We start from the raw sequence: 25,703 nt of genomic DNA, 5'->3' as shown, positions 1-25,703 counted from the left end.
AAATATGTAACATTTTCAGTACAAATACAGCAAGTAGTCAAATTGTCGGCAACCCCCCCCCCCCCCATTTCCTCCCTTCACTTCACTTCTCCGTTTACTCATCTCCTAAGTCCCTCTTGGCCAGTGAGTAGGCGTTACCTATTGGGTGGCCCGGCTCCCCTTCAGGGGAGGAATGAACACTGTTCTCGTCATCATCGTCCATATTCTGGCTAAGCAGGAGCTTCGCTTTGTGAGCCGATTAATAGCTAGCTATCTTTAAGACCATCAGCAGCTCAAGGGAAATCTTCGTTTAACGAAACCTTTACGGTTTTAGGAGGCAACGTATCCTTAAATAACCTCCTTTTTGATCCTCAGAAATATACTTTTAAGGCAATAAAACTTACCCCTTATGAACGGCACTCATTCCAATATAAGCATTTTCATTTAGGGTATTATTATCAGTAGATACTTTTAGAAATAAATCCTCCGATTGACAGGTTCTTGAAGTTGGTAACAGTCGAGGATCGAAATGCAGCTTTCGAATGAAATGTAGGTTAAGTTTCTATCAGAAGCAACTTCAAAATAGCGGACTACGTATTATCTTCTCCTTTGCGGAACTTTCATGTACTTATTTCGGGATAGCCACCAGTTTCTAATTTCAAAAAATATAACTCTTTCCTCTTCAAAAACCCCACAGAATCTTGTTCTTTGCCTTCCAGTTTCACTTTCACTTGAACACACACTTTGTCGTGAAATACTACTACTTTTACAACAATGTGAAACGCATATAATAATAATAATAATAATAATAATAATAATAATAATAATAATAATAATAATAATAATAACAATAATAATAACAATGTCACACTGGAACACTGAAAAACCACGAATTTCAGTTGAATCCGAACTCGCCGTCTCAACAAGCGGTCAACGACTAAGCAACTTTGCGCCTGAGGTCAGTGCATGCATATTAATCGGCAATCTGTTCATGAGAAGTAAATGTGCTGAGCAATGGATATACACTATGGCACTCGTACGCTATTACTACGTCATCACTCATTCCTTTTATTACGAGAAATAAGGCAAAACTTTTAGGTCTCGCAATGAAGAACACTTCTCAAGAGTGAAGAAACACTCTTCTCCAGATGCTAAAAGCATTAGTATTCTCTCTAATCTCCATCCAACGCGAATATTCTCTTTACTTGGAAATAAATGGGCCAACTTTCTCCACAAAGCTCTTCAAGAAGGTGTTTACTGAGTGTAAAATATTGGCGTTACCTCTGAACACATCTACCTGTTAATATTTTCAAGACAGTGTGGAAGAAGCTCTTCTAAAATTCACCCAACATGAAGAAATACATTGGTGGGTTTATTGACAGTTAAAGTATTTCAAGATGTGAGTAAATCGAAGCACTGCAGGTTTCGTGGGACACTGGCTTCTTGACCGACGGATTCCTTCCAACATCAATGCTAGGTATTCATGTGTATGAATCACTTTGCTAATATGAACGTAGACGACATAAAGCAACGAAATGACTTTCAGTGATCCCGAAAACTGTAATAACAGATAGTATAATGGGATGTAAACTATTCAGAGAGGCATCATATCTTGAACGTCAGTACAAAGGAAAAATGCAGAACCAAAACATAACTACCACTAAATCGCATTACTCTTTTTTTTGCTGGTGGCTTTACGTCGCACCGACACAGATAGGTCTTATGGCGACGATGGGATAGGAAAGGGCTAGGAGTTGGAAGGATGCGGCCGTGGCCTCAATTAAGGTACAGCCCCAGCATTTGCCTGGTGTGAAAATGGAAAACCACGGAAAACTATTTTCAGGGCTGCCAACAGTGGGATTCGAAAGCACTATCTCCCGGATGCAAGATCACAGCTGCGCGCCCCCAACCGCACGGCTAACTCGCCCGGTCACATTACATGCTGAGCAATTGAATTAAAGATGGCTGGCTAGTAGCGTGTAGTGCCCCCATCTTACGTCGTACTGAACATTCTGTCGGTAAGTGTAACTACATTGCTGTAGTCCAACAAACACTGTAACGCCGAATTCTGTCACGGTGGTTCATTGCCACTTGAAAAAGTGATCAGCTAGGTGGACGGAGCAGTGCCTCGTGAGATTTCACTTCGAGACTTCGCCCCTTTTCTTCGGTGCACGGTTACAACCCCCATTTCTTCTTGGGGCCTGGGTGCAGTATCTCACTTCGAGGGTTGTATCCCCATTTCTTTGGGTTGATCCCCTTATTTCGAGGTTTCCACCCCCATATTTTCTTAGTAACTAGGTTCGAGGGTAGAACCCCACTTCTTCTTGGGTTGATCCCCTCACTTTGAAGTTTCCAACTCCACTTTAGGGCCCTTCTCATTTGAGGACCGTTCTAGCTCCCCTCGACCAGCCAACGTCTTTGTTCATTACGTACTCATACTAGCCGCATTTCCCGAGCACCTCGATCTCGTTCCACCACCATCACCGCCACCCAAGGTGTGGCTGGCACTGCAGCTGTTGCTTATCACACAGCCCTGATGACCAGTGACACCAACCCTTCATATTACACTCGGTATCTCCCAGAGGTACCACGCCCCCAACGTGACTCGCAGATGCAATGCAAACGCACATCCCAGCTTTCCCACGAAGCAGAGCCCGCTGAACGTCGCCTCGCCGTGGGTTCTTCCGTATCACCAGTCCCAGGCATCTCAACAGCTGAAAATCAACCTATGGCTGATGAGCACCCTCCCGCCACTTAAATCTCAACTGCATCTGAACTCCCAGTATTGGAAACACTTGGCCCTGTCTCAAACCCCCGTACTCTTAAGTTAACTCCAGAACGCACTCATTCCTACCTCATCTTAAACCCCACAGTCGAGTTCCGCTCACCGTCCAAGATCTTCACTACACGTCTATGTTACAATTTGAGGAGGGAGGAGGTGGCTGACAACGACCAACATCAAATGGTGTGATAATAAATGTCAACAGAGAGGCTGCTGCCCAGAAGTTAACTCAATCGATAGGCTCAACACAACTGGGTTCTAGTACACCATTCCAACCCCCCTCTCACAGCCACTACTTCGAATCCCGCCGCCGCCACCACCACCACCACCACCACCACCGAGGCACAACTTATTCAGCTGTGATCCGGGGCGTGGACCCAGTTATTTCAGCAGCAACCGTTCTCAAGAAACTCAACAAGGAAGAAATATCCCGCGATGAAGGCTTTCCTGATGAAGAACAGCTCTGGGCCCACTTATATAATCAGGATACTTCCTCCCACTTGCGAGGACCTTGAAAGAGTTCCTGTGAGTGGGTTGCAATTCATCGCCACCATCACAAGGTGAAAGACTCTCGTGCAACTGCACCACAGCCAATTCGCTGTGAGCGCTGCTAATCTTACAATAGACATACCACATCCCACTGCAATTCTGAAAACAAATGAAATGGCGTGTGGCTTTTAGTGCCGGAAGTGTCCGAGGACATGTTCGGCTCGCCAGGTGCAGGTCTTTTGATTTGACGCCCATAGGTGATGAGGATGAGGTGATGATGAAGACGACACATATACCCAGTCCCTATGCCGGCGAAATTAACCAATTATGGTTAAAATTCCCGACCATGCCGGGAATCGAACCCGGGACCCTTGTGACCAAAGGCCAGCACGCTAACCATTTAGCCATGGAGCCGGACTGCAATTATGAACATCTTGTACGCTGTCACTGCACCAGCGCCCGCATATCTCTAAAACGCGCTAACGTATCCAAGCCTCCCCAGTGCAATACCTGCGGAGAACAATACCTAACTTACTCGAGGCGTTGCAAAGCCCGCCCTACCTCTCCCAGAATCAGATGAGAACCCACTGCGCCTATGCGCTCCGCTGAAAAACCCACCACCCCAACACACTCATTGCTTTCTCCACCGACCATTGAGGACATCATAAGGTTTATTACAATTGCCATGTATAACATACATCCATTTCAAGGCCCCCTGGTACTCATTCCAAGGCAGAAGCTAACCAATCTTTGAATTTGCATTTTCGGACATCGCACTCACGACTGAATACGCGTTTCACTTTCACACCGCTGAAACTCTGGTATAAACAATTATTCACCCCCACTCCAGCCCCATGCCCTTTCTGCCACAAATTAAGCTATATACTTCCCCTCAGTCCCTGCCCTACTTACAGCATATTTTCAGCTATATATATTAAATAAAGTGGGTAACATGGGTGGGTGTGTAGGGATATTTTCATCACCTGTATGGTTATCACCCCATCGATGGTATCTTTATCTTGTCGTGGTGGTGGGGCTTGTGTGGTCAAGAGATCCTGAGAGCTATGCCGGCGGTAGCTTAGCTACTGGTAGGGCCTCCCTTGCCGGACAGGTCGAATATGATGATCCAGACTAAAAGGGATACCCCGGTCCTCCAGGTTGGGGGTTGGGCATAGGGTTGACAGTTGACAACTCTATCCCGTTAAAAAAAAAACTGTTGAGAAGCCGCAAAGAGTAAGAACAAACCGGACGGATAAAATTGAAAAACGACCTAGGCGAGGAAATGGTTATGGATAGAAGAGGTGGAGGCTGATCTACGTACCATGGGAGTCCGGAGATGGAGGACCAAGGCAATCGACAGAGAGCTTTGGAAGAAGATTGTTGCTGAGACCAAGGTTCTGTAAGGACCGTAGCGTCAAGGAGAAAGTAAGTATGTTTGGTTATCAGCTCAGGGGACTTCGGTTGGTGGGTGGGACGAAGACTAAGAAAAATGTTTCAACTTACATATTATTTTAAATTTCAAGTTGCATAGTATTTTAAATGATTAATTAACACACTGAAATTATTTTACTATGATCATATGCAAGAACGACTGAATGTACGCCGTAAGTTAATCTACCGGAGGTAACAGCATGCCGGTAATGGAAGGTAAACAAGCAGCTACATATCCTATCTTGAATGTCAGTACAAAGGAACAATCTAGAGCCAAAACATAAAACTTGTTATTGGTAGTGAGGATAACCGCACAAACTACGAGACCCAGCGAACCTACATCCACTTCATGACATAGTATTTAACCTGGAGTGTGCACTTTAATATTTGATGTTCTACTATTTCTTAGTATCTCTGAATCCTCGGGGTAGCTTATTGAGAGGGAAAATTAATGGAAAGGTGCCATATCAGTAGTGCTTGAAGTAATTCTGAAGATATATTTTGCTACATATAGGCTGCATTAAGCATGAATAAAGACAAGGGTGCCAATATTAATCAATATACCTCTACAAGCCTTATAGTTTAGTAATGAAAGTTAAATTCCAAACTTCAGTTTAATGCTATTGCCGCTCGCTGACGATTAGTGCCGGCAAACACTGCCAACAAATGTTCAATATATTCTACGACCCGGCGTGTTGGCCGTGCGGTTAGGACCGCGCAGTATGAGCTTGCATCCGGGAGATAGTGGGTTCGAACCCCACTGTCGGCAGCCCTGAAGATTGTTTTCCGTGGTTTCCTATTTTCACACCAGGCAAATGCTGGGGATGTACGTTAATTAAGGCCACGGCCGCTTCCTTCCCACTTCTAGGCCTTTCCTATCCCATCGTCGCCACACGATCTATCTGTGTCGGTGTGACGTAAAGCAACTTGTAAAATAATATATTCTATGAACATCAACCTCTCCCGTACGCAGCGGACTGGCCGCGCGTATTAACGTCTCTACGGCTATGGGGCCAAGCTGTGCATTCGGCAGACGCGTGGGTTCGACACCCCGCCCTAGTCCGCTGTCCTGAGGATGGTTTCTTGTGTTTTCCCATTTTCAACTCCAATCAAATGCCGGGAGAGTTCCTATTCATAGGCCACAGCCGATTCCTTCCGCCTCCTTACTCAGTTTCATCAATTTCAACCATCATTCATTTCATCTTCATTAGCTCCTCAACTGAGATTGGCATCAGGAAAGCACCCGGCGTAAAAATAAGTCATATAAATTCACCTCACCTCATCCTCGATGCCGTATCATGCAACGGGACAGGAGGTAAACATACCTCAACGCCTCTCCTGTGGACCATGTGCCACTGCCACGGTGGGGAGGCTTGTATGTATCATTGAAGCAAGTAGCCGAGCCGTAGATGCAACATATCGGACAGGTATCTGACGAAAGAACAGACTAAAGAATGGTTCAACGAAAGGGAGGTAGCAGCCTTTCAAAAGTTTCAAGGGCGGTAGTCTGGATGACCGACTGATCCGACTTTGTAAACATTTAACATTGCTTAGTATGTGGATACTGCTACACAGCTGAAAGCAACGGGAAACTATAGCCGTAACTAACTCCCGAGGACAAGCAGCTCTCTCTGTATGAATGAGTGATTTACTGATAACGATTTCCTACCGGGTAAAATATTACAGGGGTAAAATAGTCCACCATTCGAATCTCCGGGGGCTGGGAAGGGGGGGGGAAATCATCACGAAGATGATTAACTTACTGATGTTCTGCTAGTCGAAGCGCAAAATTTTAGAAGTGTGAATCGTTGGAGAATCTGAACAGGGAAATGGATAGACTAAAGTCAGATGTAGTTGGTATATGTGAAGTACGTTGGCAAGAAGAGCAGGATTTCTATAACTGTAGACCTAACATTCTAAAGGGGCTAAGCGCCAACAACTGCTTTAAGGGATACTGATGAAAAACATTACTAAATGCTCCAAATAAATAATTTTGACTTTTTTGTGTGACAAACCATTCATTAAATCAAATATACAACCAACCATGCACATATAAGGTGTTGTATTTATGAGATCTCTTAGAAAATACAATTTAAAAATGAAAACTGCAGAAGGGGCTATGGCTGATACATTATTTATTCTATATGGGCTCCATCCCACATACATATACAGCTTCAGCATCTAACAAAACTAAATATAAATAATAATAATAATAATAATAATAATAATAATAATAATAATAATAATATATTATTATTATTATTATTATTATTATTATTATTATTATTATTATTACGGGGTACCCGTGGAACAGCCGAGGTGAAATAAGGTGCGGGCTGGAATGGGTCTATCCACAAAGCCGAGATATGAATTAAAATTTCATTAAAGGTTATATTTTCGAAAATAGCAAAACTTAATTTTCACATAGAATTTGAAACTTTAACAAATAGCAACAAGTCAAATCAGGTACAAGACCAGGAAAGCCAAGATTTAGAGACAATTTAACAATCTGGGCCTCAAGCCCTATTTTTTACAAATTCCTGAGCTCTCAGCTCAACTTTACCAAAGTACATTCTTGTCCAAAGGGCAGAAAACCCCTTCATTCAAGGAGCCTTTGCTCCAAAAACCATATCAGGCCTCCTAGAGGCAATTTTACCACATATAAAAGAGCTGACCCGCTCTCAATTTTCTGAGCCTATCAAAGGCCACAACAGACTTTACCATTAACTACCATTAACAGCCCTCAAGGCACACTTACAAAGAAACGGGGGTATCTTGTACCCAATCTACTGGGCCTTAGCAGAAAAAGAATAGGTTAAGTAAATGGCCCAAAATACAAAATGAATGGAGGCGAGTTCTTGCACTCCTAAATACACATTTTAAATCCTAAAGGGCACTAGGCCGATGAAACAGGGGCTATTTCCAAGCTATGGAGGTGACTCGTATACAGAATAAATTTAACACATTAAGGAAGAGTAGAAAAACGGTTACGAAAACGTAGTCACCTCAAATCCAAAATGAAGGGGAGCTCGAGAGGGTAAAGCACTCTCTATCCCCGATTTACATTTAAAGATATATGAAGTTTTTACAGAATTCTACATGTTTAAGATATAGGTTACATGGTAAAGGTTTCGGACCTTCCCCGCGGGTTAAACTGCTGAGCTAGCAAGATATAAAGATGTTAAGCGGCCATTACCTTACTGAAGACTGCTGCCTGAAGAAAGAGGCGCTTCCCGCCTCCTGCTACACGTCCAGACACTAAGTTAACTGTTGATGATGTGGCCGAGAGACAAGAAAATCAGCAGTGTTTATACCCTCGGGGAAAATTCGAGACCTTTCATGAATAAAACAGCCATACCCACTCAATTTTATTGGTCAGTGTAGACCGTACACTCAAAATCGTAGAAGAAAAGACATGATTGGTCAAAAATTAATTACAGAAATAATTGATTGGCTAACTTCAAAACTGGCGGAAAGAAAAGATTAATATTGCCAACCCACAAATGAAAGAACGAAATTTAGTAATAAGAAAACTTATGAGAAAACTTATCTTCAAGAAAAGTTCCTTCACTTCGCACCAGGGTGCATGATCATAGTTTTTTAGTAGAGATATCTATGAGACAATATCCAAACTTCTTGATAAATAGTAAACAAAAACACGACGAAATTAACACAGTGACATCTTCAGAGCAAAGTTTAAGTAGATCCAGTTTTAAGTTCACAGTTTCTCCTGTAGAGGAGTACTTTAAGGCGGAAAATTCAAATGTGCGGCGTAGGGGTGTACCAGCCGGTACAATTATTATTATTATTATTATTATTATTATTATTATTATTATTATTATTATTATTATGTCAGTCCAATATCTCACTTCACTATAGGAACACATCTTTTATTTTTCAGGGGATATCTTGTGATCATCGCCACGTGCTGTCAAACGTGTGCTCATGATATCAGTAATGGTTTTGCCTCTTTTGAAGACCATTACTCTTTGCCAATCTTCAATGTCTGAATGCGATCTTTTAACATACACAATATCAGGACGAGTAATCCGAATACCTGATGCAGAACTTATGTTTAATTTTCGGAGACGCCGAGGTCTTCGATTTTCCTCCCGCAGGAGTTCTTTAAAGATACGAGGCTGGCGTTTTTTGAGCACCTTGAAATTCCACTGGACGTAACAGTGAGGCGTGATCGAACACGCCATCCTGGGCTCACAAGGCCAGCGCTTTACCGTCTCAGCCACTTATTAGTCTGTCTAACCACTAGCATAAAATCTTGTACGGGATTATGTAAAATTGACGGGGAGCAAGCGTTGTTGGAAGCCCATGATAGATAGAAACACTGAATTTCGGCTTCTCAGACCTCTTGTAGTATGTATCATTTAACGCGTAGTAATGGCGGTAGATACAGCACAATTTAAACCTTTCCTAACTACAATATGCACAGCATGTATTCCTCAATACAAGCTCGAGCACATATCAAACAGAGGAAGAAATATCCACAGAGAATGTTATTTGCACTAAGTACAATAGGTTTGGTTCTGTATTCGCCAGCCAAGAGGGCTGAGTCTATAATAAATCTCCTTCTCATGTGTGCAACACAGTTCACGTGTGATCTTGCGACCGTAGCAGAACAAGAGGCTGTCGGGCCAAGCGTGACGGAAGACACACCCCGACTTCCTGGCAATAATTGCCCTACCCACTGATTAAGACACCCTGTTATATTGTAGTTCACATCGGAATTTCGAGACTAATCTAGAGAAACAGGGGACGTAACAAGAAATCATGGGCGATTTAAGACATGCCCCCGAAAAATGGGTTAACTCTCAAAATTAAAATATCTGAGTTATGCGCTGCCATCTGTTGTCGGGTACGAGAACTATCTTTTGTGATATTGGGCCATCCTCCAGGGATCGTATTAGGTTAAATACAAAAGGCGAAATTTCTTGCGTTTCTGGATATGCTCTATCTGTAATGTCCAGAACGGGCCAACACACTGCAGGAACTGACATCTTAGGAATAAGCAGACCGGGCGATTTGGCCATGTGGTTAGCGGCGCGCGGCTGTGAGCTTGCATCCGGGTGATAGTGGGTTCGAATCCCACTGTCGGCAGCCCTGAAGATGGTTTACCGTGGTTTCCCATTTTCACACCAGGCAAATGCTGGGGCTGTACCTTAAGGCCAAGGCTGCTTCCTTCCAACTCCTAGGCCTTTCTTATCCCACAGTCGCCGTAAGACCTATCTGTGTCGGTGGGACGTAAAGCCACTAGCAGGAATAAAGCAGTGGGTGAATGTCTTCTCCAGTAATTCAACAGAAAAAACGTACGGTTCTCCTCAGGTAAGCTTGCAGCACAAGGTAAAGCAGTAAATTAATGGAAATTTTGCAGTGTTTTACAATGCAAGCTAAGATTTTTTAAATTAAATAGCACATTTATTATTTACGTAATAAAGGTGGGTAAAAGAGGACAATAGCCCAAGTAAATGCAGCGATGAAGACTGGCATTTGCTCGAGCTCACATCAACAGTTTTCCTGCTCAGTTCAGTCATTATTCTGGGAAAAGAAACCCGAATACGAAATACCAAAGTGGAGAACTAAATGTATGCAAAATGTACTCCCTCTATGAAGATAAGTGCAAATATAATAAAAAGGAACCCTTCAGCCTTGGCATTTATCGTAAAATTTTCTACAAGTATTTCAGTATTGGTTTAGTAACACCACGTAGTGACATGTAAAGTTTTTGATAGCCTTAAAGCGCAAATTTAATCAGAAAACAACATTTAAAAAGGATGGAACTTGAATCTAAGTTTATCTTTCATACCAAACAGGCTAATACTGCATATGAAAATCTGAAGAAAGACACAATGTTCAAAACATAAGAATAATTTTGTAATGGTTATTGCTTTTGATATGCAGCAGTGTCTACAATCCCTCCCCCAATTGTGTGTAGGAGTTTCATTTTATAACCGTCAAATTTGGACACACACCTTTTGTATTCATAATGTTTCTAATAATGATGCAACAATGTTTATGTGGTCGGAAGACATTGCAGGGAGGGGAGCGGATGACATTATTTTATGTATTAAGTATTATGTAAAATCAATCCCTACTGAAGTATGTCGGTTAACTGTCCATTCTGATTAGTGTTTCAGCCAAAACAAGAACCTTAATTTGGGTAGTTTCTGGATGTATCCGACACAATCTGGCTGGTTCGATGTAGTACATAAATATTTGCTACCCGGACATACATTTTTACCATGTGACCGGCACTTTGGTCTTATTGGGCAAGTATCTTATAATTATGTTCCTGATCAATGGATAGAGCTAGTTAAGAAAACCAGAGTTAAAAATCCTTTGAGTGCAGTCAAAATGACAACTGGTATGTTTATCACAGCAAAACAACTTCTCGATAAAATCCAGAGAAAAATAGTGTTAGAATCTGGTCAAAAGGTACTGCTGAGCAAGATTACTTGATTGAAAGTAACTAAAAACCAGCCTTTTAAGCTCTTTTTTAAGTGTAGCTATGGTGAAATTGAGAGTTATGATTTTATGGACATTAGAAAGAAAACAAAATTAACTCCTAGACTCACTTAACTGTGAGACTTTCCCCCCATATCATGGTCCAAGAGCTATAAATCCTGCAAAACTGAAAGATATACAGGAACTGATGGAATATATTCCACCAGTTTTATCATGAACACTACCAAAATATTACATGAGTTCCAGAATCTGAGACTATTTCTGATGAACCATTTTTTTGACTACAGCACTGATTACTGTTAAATAACACCTTTAACCATAAATTTCCAGGACAAGATACAGTTTTACTATTTTGGAAATTCAATAGACAAAGTATAACAAATCAAAAAGAGTGTAAATGAAAGATGTATTGATTACTTTTAAGATATTAAAAATTGTATTTTCATTACCATCTGTGATAGGTGAGTAAAAAATTGAAGAAATTTATGCGAAGTTTCTCTTCGTTTATTGATGATGTCTTTATTTGGGATAAAATATGAAAAATTATACTGTCTGCTTGGACCTTATGTTTACAAAAATGAATGAAGATAATGTCTTATATTTTTTTCAGCCTCATTCACAAACCTCAGATTTTCTCCATTTTCAGTAAGTGTGGGTTAACCCGCTTTTCCAGGATGTCTTGAACCCAGCCGTTTTTAGAGATCGCCCGGCTAACATAACCTACATATGTGCTAGTTACATAATATTAATGCATATTTGAGACACTAGGTGTTCAAAATTAAAATTTAATACTGTAAGGCTGTTTATTTAAATGATAACACGTCATTATTGTCAACATAATTGCATCAATTATATCGGAGTTTAAATGTTCAGCTTGATTATCACGTAGTGTCATGGGCGAGTGGTGTCTGCGTTAGCGTGGAATCGCATGCGAGCACTCTATTCTGCCTGAGGTCACAAACCCGCATGGCATTCCGCACCACAGCAACCGAGTGGTAAGCCCCGGTGTTACATGATTGTGGAAGAACAGTAGAAGACTAGAAGTTCAAAATACTCCGTTATGTCTTGTTCATGATAACACTAACATACTTCGTAGTTTAATTTTGCACTTAATGTTCAACTGTCTAATATGTTAATGCCCTGAGGGGAATAAATTGAAATGTTATATGCATTTTTATGTAGTATTACCCGCCAGGCTACTCATTCCTGCCACTCGGCTGACGAAAATTTCTGGGAAGAACACTGGACATCGTAGCAAATGTATTAAAAGTAATAAGTAAATAGGTTCTTAATGAATGACCGTTTCTGGCTACGATCCGTGGATTGAGGAAACACGACTGCTCGATTTCGATACAAGATATTCACCGACTGGTTTTATACGATTTTCTCCTTTAGAACTCTAGGAAATTAATAATAATAATAATAATAATAGCAATAACAACAATAATAATGGTTTTACATCCCCAATTATTATTTTTACGGTTTTCGGAGTCGTCCAGCTACCGGGAATTCTGCCCCGCAGGAGTTCTTCCGTGCCAGTAAACCTACCGACACGAGGCTGATATAATCGACCATCTTCAGATACCACCGGGCTAAGCCGGGATCGAACCAGCCAATTTGAGTTTATCAACAATAATACAGGGGAATGCGGGAGGTTGGACATACAAATTAAAAACTGCCACTTACCCCCAGCAGTCGGTACCATACGACGCGCGCGGTAATGGGGCGGGGTCACGACAGCAGAGTGACATCTTTATTGGTTTCTCACCACACCGGCCAGAATCACAGTCAATGCATCTAGGATTTTAAAAAATTAGAAGTCACGTCCATGTATTTCGTCAGTTGGAACTGCGTGCCCGGAAATAACGAAGTAGCCTCACTTTCTCGAAAATAAAAATTTTCTCCGCCAATCAGACTGCATCATCGTACTTAACACGGAGAATCCCTGATCTTTTGTCACAATAAGTCTGGTACACTCTGTATATGTTAACCTCAGGTCAATGTGACCGAAACTATTTACAGTACTGGGTGTTCAGATGTTTATACAAATTGTACCATTTCAGAAACAATATCACAGTCACTAACCTAATACTTTGTTGTGCATTAGTCATTATATTATTATTATTATTATTATTACCATAATGGTATAGATTTCTTCGGCCAAACAGAATAAGAACGTGTTACAATAAACTCTAATGCGACACTTTCCTAATGTTTAAAGTAGATAATTTCTATTAAATAAATGTTAAAAGACTAGCCCATTCTCACTAAATAATTCGTTACCAGTTTGCATAAAATTTGTTACAAATAATTACAATCATACAATCTATAAAATTATTTTTTCTTTTCTTTTCTAACTTCTTTAAATTTTAAGAAATAATTTAAATAACTTTTCTAGCTTTCTTTTTTTTCTTTGAGCTGCAAGCACCTTCACTAACTTCTAAATATCTAAGAAAAGTGCTATCTTCCTTTCCACAGCCATTACAGAAAGGCCTCTTAATTGACTCTGGCTCATAGAAGATTTAAAGTAATTTTTAATTAACTTCAGCTTAGAGACGCTCCGTTCTGCAAGATGCCACTAACACCGGCATTAAAAAAGAAATCATCTGAATGTAACTGTCAAATTTGTAAAATATCTTCTATGGTTTTCATAGATCTACTGAAGTTATATTAGACGACTACTGCAATTTAGCGGTAACATGAGGGCAACACTTCTAATTCATTAGCAAGATCTCATGCGCTTAACTCTTCTGACTTCTGTTTCAGGTCTTTAAGAGCCCCTACAAACTTCTTACAATGGTATTCAGATCTTCCTTGTTTCTTGTCAAATTCTTAATGTCACAAACAACACTGAACACATCAGAACGATGACGTAGCTGTTCAAATCTTTCTCTCAAAGAACAATGACCATTACAACACTTGAAAATGTATTCGCAGAGTCCCCCCCCCCCCCAAGATGGGATCATCCCTACTTTCATTAGAAAATTGCTTTTTCACAGTTAAAGACCTGTAATCCTTACATTCAATAATACTCCCCAAAGATGTAATCAATCTTCTGCTTCTTCTTTAGTTTTTTGAAAACCACTGATCAGAAATTCAATAATACCTACTGTTGCATTTATCAATTTTGCTATTGTACCCAACTTCATGCCTTCCTAATGAACAGATTTTTTACAGTGAATTTGAAAACATGATCTACGAGGATTTGCTGTTTTATTAAACCTTATCCGCGCACGTGAATGCCGAATGTATCTTTGAGGATCTCAGCACATTCATGACTGGGAGCAACGCGTTGGATTAACTACGGATGGTAATCGGGCCCTACTATCTGGAAAGTATAAAGGCGTAATTGCACACAAGACTGTTGCCCCTCGTGTGACGTGGACTCATTGTTGCATGCACCGTAAAAAACTCACAACATGCCCCCAGAATTGAATGATGTGCTGAAAGGAGCTGTGAAGGTTACCAATTTCATCAAAGCCAGGCCTCTAATTTCCAGGTTATTTTCCGTGCTATGCAAAGAGATAGGGAGTGACCATGAATATTTACTATTGCGTACATTCCAAGACAAAATAGGTGGAATAATAAAGAATATGAGTATATGAGCACGTCAAATCAGCAAAATACTTCATGATTTCCTGTCTGCAAATGAAGAAATACTACCGGAGTGTGTAAGTGATGTAATGGTGGAACACCTGGAACTGCTAGGATCTACACTCAGACAATATTCTCCGCCTCTAGTTGAGCGAAATCTCGTGCATCAGAAAACTCTTCTTGGAAACTGAAGGTGACGTCCCCGCCCTTGAGGGACATCAACTACGCGAAGTATCTTGTCAACCCTTCTTTCACAACTCCACGTCTCCGATTGATTTCTGAATCCATGCACGCCCCTTATACACTGCAACTTCTAGAAAGGCAATACTGTGTTTAATGCGTTTTCACTACACACCAGTGTGTGCATACCTTTTCTGCTTTCACACAAATTAAAACGAAGTGCAGAAACAAGAGTAATGCAGAGGGTGGTGTTCGGCTTCGAGCGACTACGCTTGAACGTGACCTAAAACGCTTGTCTGGAAAACAGCACCATCCATCCCATTGCACCAACAACTGTACCAAGTAAATTTTCTCAGGTAAGTTTCCAGATCTAGACTGTTTGAATATTATTAGCGAAGTGTCACGTTGTTGTATAAATTTTGTGCATTTACGAAGAATGTTTTTGTAGAAAAAAGCTAAATTAAGTTTAGAAAGAAGTCATTATTAGGCCAATATGATGATGATTATGATGATCGTTGTTTAAAGGGGTCTAAAATGTAGGTCATCGGCCCCTAATGGTACGAAATGAGATATGTAATGACGATTTAGAAGTCCAAAATTCATCCACTGACCAGAATTCATAACGTGATGATGAAAAATGAATGGATGAATATGAATTTAAGATAATCAGCGGATACAATAATTCACAAGACTGAAAGTTAAAAATAATTCCAAAATCGATCCGCTGACTAGAATTCAAAGAGACGACGGTGAACAATGATTATGAACTTAAAACAAGCAGTGGATCCGACCAGCGATGTCCCACCTCCCCAGAAACTATCTTAAAACAATAGTATTACTGGCCAAGGGGCTCCTTCCAAAGAACAATCATGAATCGATGATGATTGTTGTCTAAAGGGGTCCAAAATCCAGGCCAACGGCTCCTCATGATGGTACTTATCGCTAGTGAAGTACAACCATGGTATTTCTCATGCTGCGGTACTAATCAAAAGTAGCGTAGACTCACGGTGTTCCACGCAGTATGGTACTACTCACAAGTACTGCATTGTACGTCGCACAGGGAACGCAGACCTATGGTGTTTCTCACCTAGATGTACTAATCACAGACACCAGTATTATCCCGCGGTGTTTCTCACATAATAGTACTAATTACATGTACTGTAAATCCACAGTAAACCACTCTCTGCAGCCACTACACACAAACCCATTGTGTACCTAACATAGTGGTACTACTCGCAAGTAAATGCAACCCATGGTGTTCCCCGCGTGATGGTACTAATCACAAGTAGTTTCATGGTTCTAATTCAATCATCCCTCCGTCGCCCCTTTTGGTCGCCTCTAACGACAGGCAGCGGATACCGTGGGTGTATTCTTCGTCTGCGTACCCCACCCACAGGGGGTAGGCCTATATTATACGAATAACATTCAACACGGTAACATTACAAAATTCTGTCTTCTGTTTACGAAATTAAGTATTAGTCTATGTTCTGTGGGTTCTTGGACATGCGTGCTGAGGGGGCCTAAGGCACAAACAATTTGGCAAACTCCAATCTAATGCATAGGTAACAGCGATAAATAAATGCATTCGAGAGAAATCATTCTCACCAATAAAAACATTTTTGTAACACTTTATAAGTTTTCCATCCTTAACTTCAGAAATATCCCAGAGGTAACAAAAATAAATAATTAACGAGAGAAACTGGCAGAGGAATCGTGTTGAAGGTTGAAATCAAGGTGAAAACGTCAAAACATAATTAGAGAGGAGAAAAATATTATTGTGCACCAATATGTCTAAGGGATCAAGTGGCACAGATCATGGGATCACCAGCTTTCATAGCTATTTGTTACAGACCAGAGATTGTTGAAGTTCGATGTGAGCGGTTCGAATCCGACCCACGGTGGCTTTCAACAATCATCCAGGCACGTAACTTACACTTATGTTTCTTCTACCATTATCCCTTCAAGCGAATGCTGGAATATTACACTCAAATTCTGGCTCATTTTCATTAATAATAATAATAATAATAATAATAATAATAATAATAATAATAAAGTATTGCCTCAGCTACTGTACGCAGACATTTAGGCTGCCCGTGTGACAATTTCGCCGTTTCGTTTTACTTTACTATATGACGGAGAAATTGATATCTCTTGGGCGATCTATGGCCGAGTTGTCAATTCATTTTGTCGGGTGAACACCAAATATGTCACCACAGATCTTTTCTAAAGCAACATCGTACGGCATGGAGAGCCGAATGGACTTACGTTCGCCCTTTAAAAATCCAACTACCTGTGCCGGGTATGAACCCTCGATCCTCGGATCCGGAGGCCGACACTCTACCACAGATTCACAGAGCGAGCTATAATAATTATGTATTTAAACGTCCCTTCAACCAGTTATTTGGCGTACCAATAATAATTTCAGAGTCAGGGATCTCTCACACTTAAGTATCCCAGCAAATTGCGCTAGCATTTGACTTCTCACCAGAGGCGGTGTCTAGCCAGTAACATTACATGATCGAAAGTACGAACGATGGAAACAAGAGCCTAAGTTAGCAGCTTCGGGACAGTTACTAATGGAAACCGTAAGTTGCAAGTCTGTAATACCTCCACTCCCCCTAAAATTTATTCCGAAGCACTTATTCTAAATGGGAAGTATCTATTGAATTACAACACATTTAAGTGGATCAATCAACAAGTTATTAGAACTCGTTAAGGGTCATATTGAGAATTTTGTAATTGTCTTGACTACCATGCCAGCTGGCTGTGCGGCAAGGGCCGTGTAGCTGTAAGCTTGCATTCAGGAGATTGTGACTCGAACCCCAACGTCGGCAGGCCTGGAGATGGTTTTCGGTGGTTTCCTGTTCTTTTTTCAGACAAATGCTGCGGCTAAACCTTAATTCAGACCACGGCTGCTTTTCTCGCAGTCCTAGCTCTTTCCTATCCTCTCGCCCCCGAATAATAATAATAATAATAATAAAATAATAATAATAATAATAATAATAATAATAATAATAATAATAATAATAATAATAATAATGTTTTCAACCTGAGAAATGTTTGATACGACAAATATGTAACACGAATTATTCACAATCTTGCGGAAGAGCGTCAGTATGCTTCTTGATTTGTACGTATTAAAGACGCTCCTATCACAAAATGCCTTTTAACATTAACTGTTCGTAAATCTCAGAAAACAATGTATGAAAGGTGTTCCTCATAGGGTCAGCCGTGCTGCAATAGCACTTCCCGGCTTAGTTAAGAAAGCAGTCACTAACTACCTCACTTTTAATAAGATGTGAAAAATTCAGGAATGTGCCATATTAATCAACCGTATTCATGCCTGAACTAGTTTCGTAACACGAACAAGTCTAGTAAAGAAAGTCTATATCACGCAATTCTAATCATGTTCAAATGAAGTTCTTTTCATGAGAAAGGTCTGTTGGCAGCAACGACTATCAATCACTTTCAAAAGAAGTTACGAAGCCGGTATGACCCAACGCAAAGTCAAACAGCTGCTACAGCTGACAACGAGCTCTATCACGAAATTATTTCTGTGATAGGGTGACGGGGACAAGGTACTACCAAGCCAAGAGAGTTTTCCGCGGAACTGTCAAATTCTATGATATCCTCGAAATAACATCTGTAGTGAAAGAATGCATCCCTGTTGGATAGACCGCTGAGCTGGAAAACGATGTCCATACCACCTCTTCCGCTATTCTGGCTTCCACACACGTTCCCACGGCCACATGTAGCCAGCGAACTGTGTTTCCTTGGGTCACTTGCTCCAAATTCTTACATTCAGGGATATTTTAGAATTGAAAAAGTTGGTTTGTCCTAAAGAGTAGCGAAAGGTCAGTAACTCTAAGATTAGGATATCGAAAGACCTTAAAAGGTGGTTCCGTGCAGATTCTGTTCCCGAAGATGAACTATGTGAAATCTGATATATAGAATCGAACATACGGAGACTCGCTAATGCAAAAAGTATTTTTTCTTAATGATTTCGTCATAAAATTACTATACTTTTATTTGAATTGTCATACTAGAGTTATAAAATATTTAGTTAAAAGTCTACTGTACTAGCATGATAGTTACGCCGGTGGAAAAGAAGAGTCAAAATTCAGGTTTGTAAGTGAGTGAAATTGTTAGTCGTAGCATTTTTCTTGTCGAAGTCAAAAGCCTCTGCTGTATATCTGTCTGTCTGTCTTGTTATCCTCCCAGAGACTAGCTGAATCCTCAAATATTTCTAGGGAAATGGCACAAATCGATAGCGGTGCCGAAATGAGGCATACTAGGCAAGATGAGGAGTGAGGTAGTTTGCTAGTGCTCTCTAAACGGAGCCAGACTGTGCTACTGCAGCACGACTGACCCTATGACTAACACCTTTCACATAATACTCGGACACTAGTCGTACTCCGAATGCCATTACTCAGCACCACCCACACCCCAGGAGTTCCCATACTGTCACAATCATGAATGAGGCCGGGACTTTGGTGAAATTTATATTTTGCTCTGGCTTGTGCCAAGAGGCGGATGATAATGTACTGCATCCATCAAGAAATGACAACAGGCGCAGTCAAAAGCCTCATAAATATTTGTATTTGAATACTGTTTGATACTTCCAGTTATCTTCGTACAGAGTGGAGTGGAGCTAAGCTCCGCATACATACAGTTATCTTTGTGTCCGTACTTCAACAACAATAATAATAATAATAATAATAATAATAATAATAATAATAATAATAATAATAATAATAATAATAATAATAATGGTGTTTACGTCCCACTAACTACTTTTACGGTCTTCGGAAACGCCTAGGCGCCGGAATTTTGTCCCACAAGAGTTATTTTAAGTGCCAGTAAATCTACCGACACGACGGTGACGTATATGAGCACCTTCAAATACCACCGCACTGAGCCAGGATGAAACCCGCTATGTTGGGCTCAGAAGGCCAGTGCTCTACCGTCTTGTCCGTACTTAAGTGTATGTAGTTACCCGACTCACAAAGGTGCCCCAGGTCCTAAGTTACAACCACAGCATTTTGCTGGAGTGAGAGAAAAGCAGAGAACCTGCATTCATTACAGCCATTGAGGCCCGGAATCGGTCCACTCAATACCGGATCCCTAATCTCCCCTTGGTGCATGAAATGGAGCATTTTATGGTATAAACAGGAAAAGGAATTCGCTGTGTTCCAAATTCTACAGCAGTAAACAAATGTAAAAATTTGCAGATTGGTCTCCTATTAAATTAACGGTGTTGATTCCGCCATTGTATTTGTGTCTAGAGAAGTAAGGAAATTGACAAAATAGGGAAGTTCACCCTTTTACAGTAGATCTGGATATGAATATTCAGAATTAGGCTTCCTTTATAAAAAGTACAAGAGGATAGAATATAAAAAAATACAAGAGGATAGAAGTGTTACGGAATATGCATTGACGTTACTGCACGGCAAAGGAGTGTTTTGATCACCACGTCTTAAACCATTTCTATGGTCGGAACAACTGCGTTTAAGAGAGAGAACTAGCCATTATACGCTGCCCAGAATAAAGCAATCAAGTCAACACGGATATAGGCACAGTTCTCTGGAATGGAAGAAACGTTATGACATTACTCAGCTTCAAAAAAATAACATTCTTTCAGGCAATCTGATAAGAGAATGGAAGCATCTAGCGAACGATATATCACGGCAGAACGTTCAGAGAAAGATAATATTGTCAAGATAGATCATTCGACCACCCATTATTCATAGTCTTAACCCTAGGAGGTGACATTGCCTAGATTTGTTCTTTTAGATATAGCCCAAGGAAAAGAAATGTGGGTATGTATCTGATTAACTTCGTCATGTTTCTTGCCAGTGTGCAGATAATGTCCTAAGCACTATACCCGGTTTTAAAAAGAAGCAATGGTGCAATGCAGCTTGAGCAGAAATCAGAAACGCATAATATTCTCACTAGAGGTTGTTGGTTTTTCTTTTGTTTTTTGCAATTTTTCTTTACGTCGCACCGACACAGATAGGTTTTTGGCGACGATGGGATAGCAAAAGGCTAGGAGTGGGAAAGAAGCGACCGTAACCTTAAGCAAAGCCTTAGCATTTGCCTGGTGTGAAAATCGGTAACCACAGAAAACCATCTTCAGGACTGTAGATGATGGGATTCGAACCTACCTTCTCCCGAATGCGAGCTCACAGTTACGCGATCCGACAGCCCACTCAAACCTAAAAGTAAATCAGTTTGATTACTTCCCTTATGTCGCCTTTACACCATATTATCAATCCATTTGGATATCACAGATACCACTAATTTATTATCAAGGAATATCATTATTCTGATGGCTGATGTATCCAACGTAGAGCCCTGAAGAGCCCCAGCATCTGTAATATCAATTCCCAGTGATAACTTTAAACAGTACGAACAAGGCAGTGAAGAACTACCACGCATAACACACAGGTCGCAGTCTCCATAAAGGCCCGTTCACACATGGCGACTTTACTCGCCGCAACTCGAGTAGCGGCTACTAATCGCTATGTGTGAACGGCGACTAGCACTCGCCAGCGAGTTAAAATTCACCCGCGAGAGAAGTTGGACATATTCAACTTTTGGGGCGACGAGTATCTAGTCGCCGCCCTAGAAAGTCACGTGATCCACTCGCCGCGAGCTAATACGCCCCTGTGGCCATGTGTGAACTCGTTGTACCAGAGGATTAGGAGCGGTAGCCTTGCGATATGACTCCTTGTGTTTGTGTTTGATTTCAAGTTTTGTTCATTTTTAGTTTTATTTTAAGTATTAAGATGGCCGATAATCCGAAGTGGGCTAGTGCCCAAGTCATTACTTTCCTGGAGATATACAAGAAGTACGAGTGTTTGTGGGACATTAGGTCCCCAGAATACTTAAAACGAGACTCGAAACAACAGGCGTTCGCCAAATTGCCGAGTGAACTAGTGCTTAATGGAATAACAGTGACTGAAGGTGCGCTAAAGAAAAACAGAAAAACAGAAAAAACCTACGCGACGCATATCGCAATGAACTCAAAGTGAGAAAATCGAAGAAGAGTGGTGCCGGGCCGAGTGAATGTTTATGAACCGAAGTTGGTTTGGTTTGCTGCAGCCGACGCTTTTTGGAACAGCGTCTTATCTGGGGGGCAGTCATCTTCAAGTATGGTAAGTCAATTACAGGAATAATTAACCCTACGAGTGGCCTATTGCTGACTCCTCAGTGGAATAAAATTGTCTTTAATTCTGTCATTATGTTTAGTTTAATTGAAATAAAGTCATCAAAAGAACATTTTCTACTCTCCAGGCTAGTGAGCTCCTTGACAAGAAAAATACTGAATATTATACCAAGTTTTGGATATTTTAACATTAACATAATGAAAATTTAGCCCTACAACTAGCCAATTCCGTAGAATCCAAATTGAAAGTTTAGAATGTTATCTTTCCACTGATATAAAAATATGTGTGTTAACCACCGTCTTACATGGCAATTGAAAATAAAGTAAACCTATTTGAAACATATTCTGTATGGGGGGGGGGGGGGAGAACTTCTATTTTTATTAGTTAAAAAAACGTAAATATTTTAGACAATATAATTACGCAATTTCAAAATTATACAACAACATATACATAACTTTGTGTTCTGAAAGACTGAGTTCTTCTTTAAGATTGGTAAATTTACCGTCATTGTCCATCTTCATTTACTTATGCTTACAGCTTTCTTCTGCCATGGTACAGCCATGTGGGACATAAAAGCGTATGAATATACTTTGCGGGTAGCTTCCGTGGCTCAAGCGGCAGCCTCTCACTGCTGGGTTCCGTGGTTCAAATCCCGGTCACTCCATCTGAGATTTGTGCTGAACAAAGCGGAGGCGGGACACGTTTTTCTCCGGGTACTCGGGTTTTCCGTGTCATCTTTCATTCCAGCAACACTCTCCAATATCATTTCATTTCGTCTGTCAGCCATTAATCACTGCCCCAGAGGAGTGCGACAGGCTTCATCAGCCGGAACAATTCCTATCTTCGCCGCAAGATGGGAACTTCATTCATTCCATCCCTGACCAGTTCACTGACTGGAAAACAGGTTGTAGGTTTTCATTTTTCAATATGCTTTGCGGACATCACCTCCATCCTGTGCGTAATTATTAGATTCGTATTGCTTTTCCAACGAGCTGAATGAAGTAGGTACATTCGGCCACAAGCCAACGGTTATTAGACCCGTAATAATACCCTCCTCGTCTACTGATCCCGGTGGTAAATACGCCCCACTTGCTGTCATTCTACGCCAGTTGTGGAATGAGCAACAGGCTTTAGTCAGTAGCTCAGCTGTATCTACCTTGACTGCGATCGGTATGCTGAATATACGAAACCTAGACACTAAAATTCCGAACGTGTTTTCTACAATTCGCCCAGCTCTCGATAAGCGGTAAGTGAATATCCTTTCTTCAAGTTTTAACTTTCTACGAGCGTGCGCTTTCAGCAAGTTCGATCCCAACGGAAAAATATCGTCTAATATCCCCTTCCCCCCCCCCCCCCCCCCCCCCCGTGGTCAATTTTACAAATGTTGCTCTAGTGCACACTTCAAAGTAGAAGTCTGGAATATGATGCTGTTACTCGCTCTACCGTCACTACCTACGTCTATGTTTCGGAAGCAGTAATCAGCATCTACAACGGCAAACGGCACTATACTGTAGGTCCCTTTATAGTTGAAAAATTCAGAAGTAGAGTTTGGTAGTCTCCTTATCAGCACATGCTTGTCATCAACAGCACTACAACAGTTGAGGAAATTCCAAACTTCTTCAAGAACGTGTATAATGGCATCCTATTCCTCTTCGGTGTTGGGTACCTAAAAAAAAGATGTGTAAAATACTACATTAGGAGTAATACACCGTTAAATATGTGTATTTAAAACTTGGTATTATTTAATTCTACCCCATATGCCATTTCTGTAATGAACTTGAAGTTTCTACCTTTCACCGTTTCAAAATGGGGGCCATTTCTATTTTTAAATGCTAAATATCTTACAAACCATTACATTTGAGAAATAGAGATAACTCAAAAAGTTGTATCTTTTCGTCCGAAATCTAATAGTACATCTCTTTTTCCTCAAATTTAACGATTTTTAATATATTTAGCGCTGAAAAATAAAACTGACCGCCATTTGGAAACGGTGAAAGGTAGAAACTTCAAATTAATTACCAAAATGGTACCCGAGATAGACATAAACCACGCCAAGTTTTCAGTAAATATCTTCAAAGGTTTAAAAGATATTGATAAGTTAAAAAAAATCACACCTTGATATTTTGTGTTTTTCCAAGATGATTTGAACACTCCGAGCCGGCGATGACGTTGATGGGAAGGAGCTGGAAAACATAGACGATTTGTTAACCGAGCAGGCTTCAACCCCAGCTCCATTAACTGCAACACCTGCCCCTGTTCAACCAGAAACCAGGAGTGCAAATGACATGTCACCGCCCTGTCATCCACACAAAATTTTGAAGACAGGCATGAATTCAAAATACCCGACAGGCATGAATTCAAAGTACCCGACCCGCTTTGAATCAGCTGTGAATAAGTTTGAAAACATTGCCAAGATGTTATCGCCCCGGGTAACTGAAACGGTTAAAGATGACCAGTATGACAGATTCGCAAAGCACGTTGCATCACAGTTACCAGAGTTACCCCTGCGGAGTTTTCTTCTTTAGCGACACCAAATACAAGAAATTACTACAGAAAGACTGCGTCAAATCGACTTCATATCTCGGTTCACACCTTCACCTGCTGGGTCTTCAAGTAGTTGTGATGTTTATGCCCCGATACAGCTTGATATGTCTGACGACTATAATGCTTCTGGACTAGACATTGTTCGGAAAGAACTATTTCAGACAGGCGGACTGTCACAAGAGTGAATGTAATATTTCAGTAATAAAGGTTCAGTCACAATTTGTATGGTTTGTAACTACTTTTTAGAGTGCTTTTGCATTCTGTCTCCTTGTATTCATCTGTGATCATTTGAATTGAACGCAATCAACATGTGTTCTTAGTTCTCTACTACTCAACAAGAAAATTAACTGCTGTTCGAAAAATGTAAATATAAAAACTATATTTATGATGTATCAATATTATAAATAAACAGGTTAGTATTAATACATAAAATAATATTATTGATGAAAAAAGTAAACTTACCTTCATCAGGTAAAAAAGCTGAAATAGTATTGTGTGGTACTCAAAACTGTCTCAATTCGCCATAGGCCTATACCTCAAAGTTAATTTCTAATAACTCCTTAAACTTTAGAAATGTTAAACTCATAATGTAGTATGACTGAGGGTCTTCATTTGCTAATTCTTTCATTAGTGTCGCTAAAGCACCTAGCCTATCCCTTCTTCCTATCCACTCCCGAACCCACTGACGCTTTTTCTATTTTTTATTTTATCCAATAATGCATCTCGAAGTTCCTTAACACTAATCAGCAAGACACGTCTCAAAGTCTCTCGCCTTATTCCTACAGATGACATTTTCCACAGCACTAAGCCTACACACAAAACAAATCGTCAAACTCGACTAGCCGCTACATCTCGCGATGTGTGAACTGAGAGGGTTTTTTGGCGGCGAGCAATAGCGGCGACTAATAGCGGCGAGCAAAGTCACCATGTGTGAATGGGCTTTAAGGTAGTCAGTCACGGCGCAGGGTCAAAGGAGTATGGCGAGCGTCGCAAGGAATGGGGAGAGATCAGTGAACAGTACCGGCATTTCTTAGCGTGTCCAGATACCGAGAGCAATG

The sequence above is a fragment of the Anabrus simplex genome, chromosome 2 (genome assembly GCF_040414725.1).
Source record: "Anabrus simplex isolate iqAnaSimp1 chromosome 2, ASM4041472v1, whole genome shotgun sequence".
NCBI lineage: Eukaryota > Metazoa > Arthropoda > Insecta > Orthoptera > Tettigoniidae > Anabrus > Anabrus simplex.
This window is presented reverse-complemented; position numbering follows the sequence as displayed.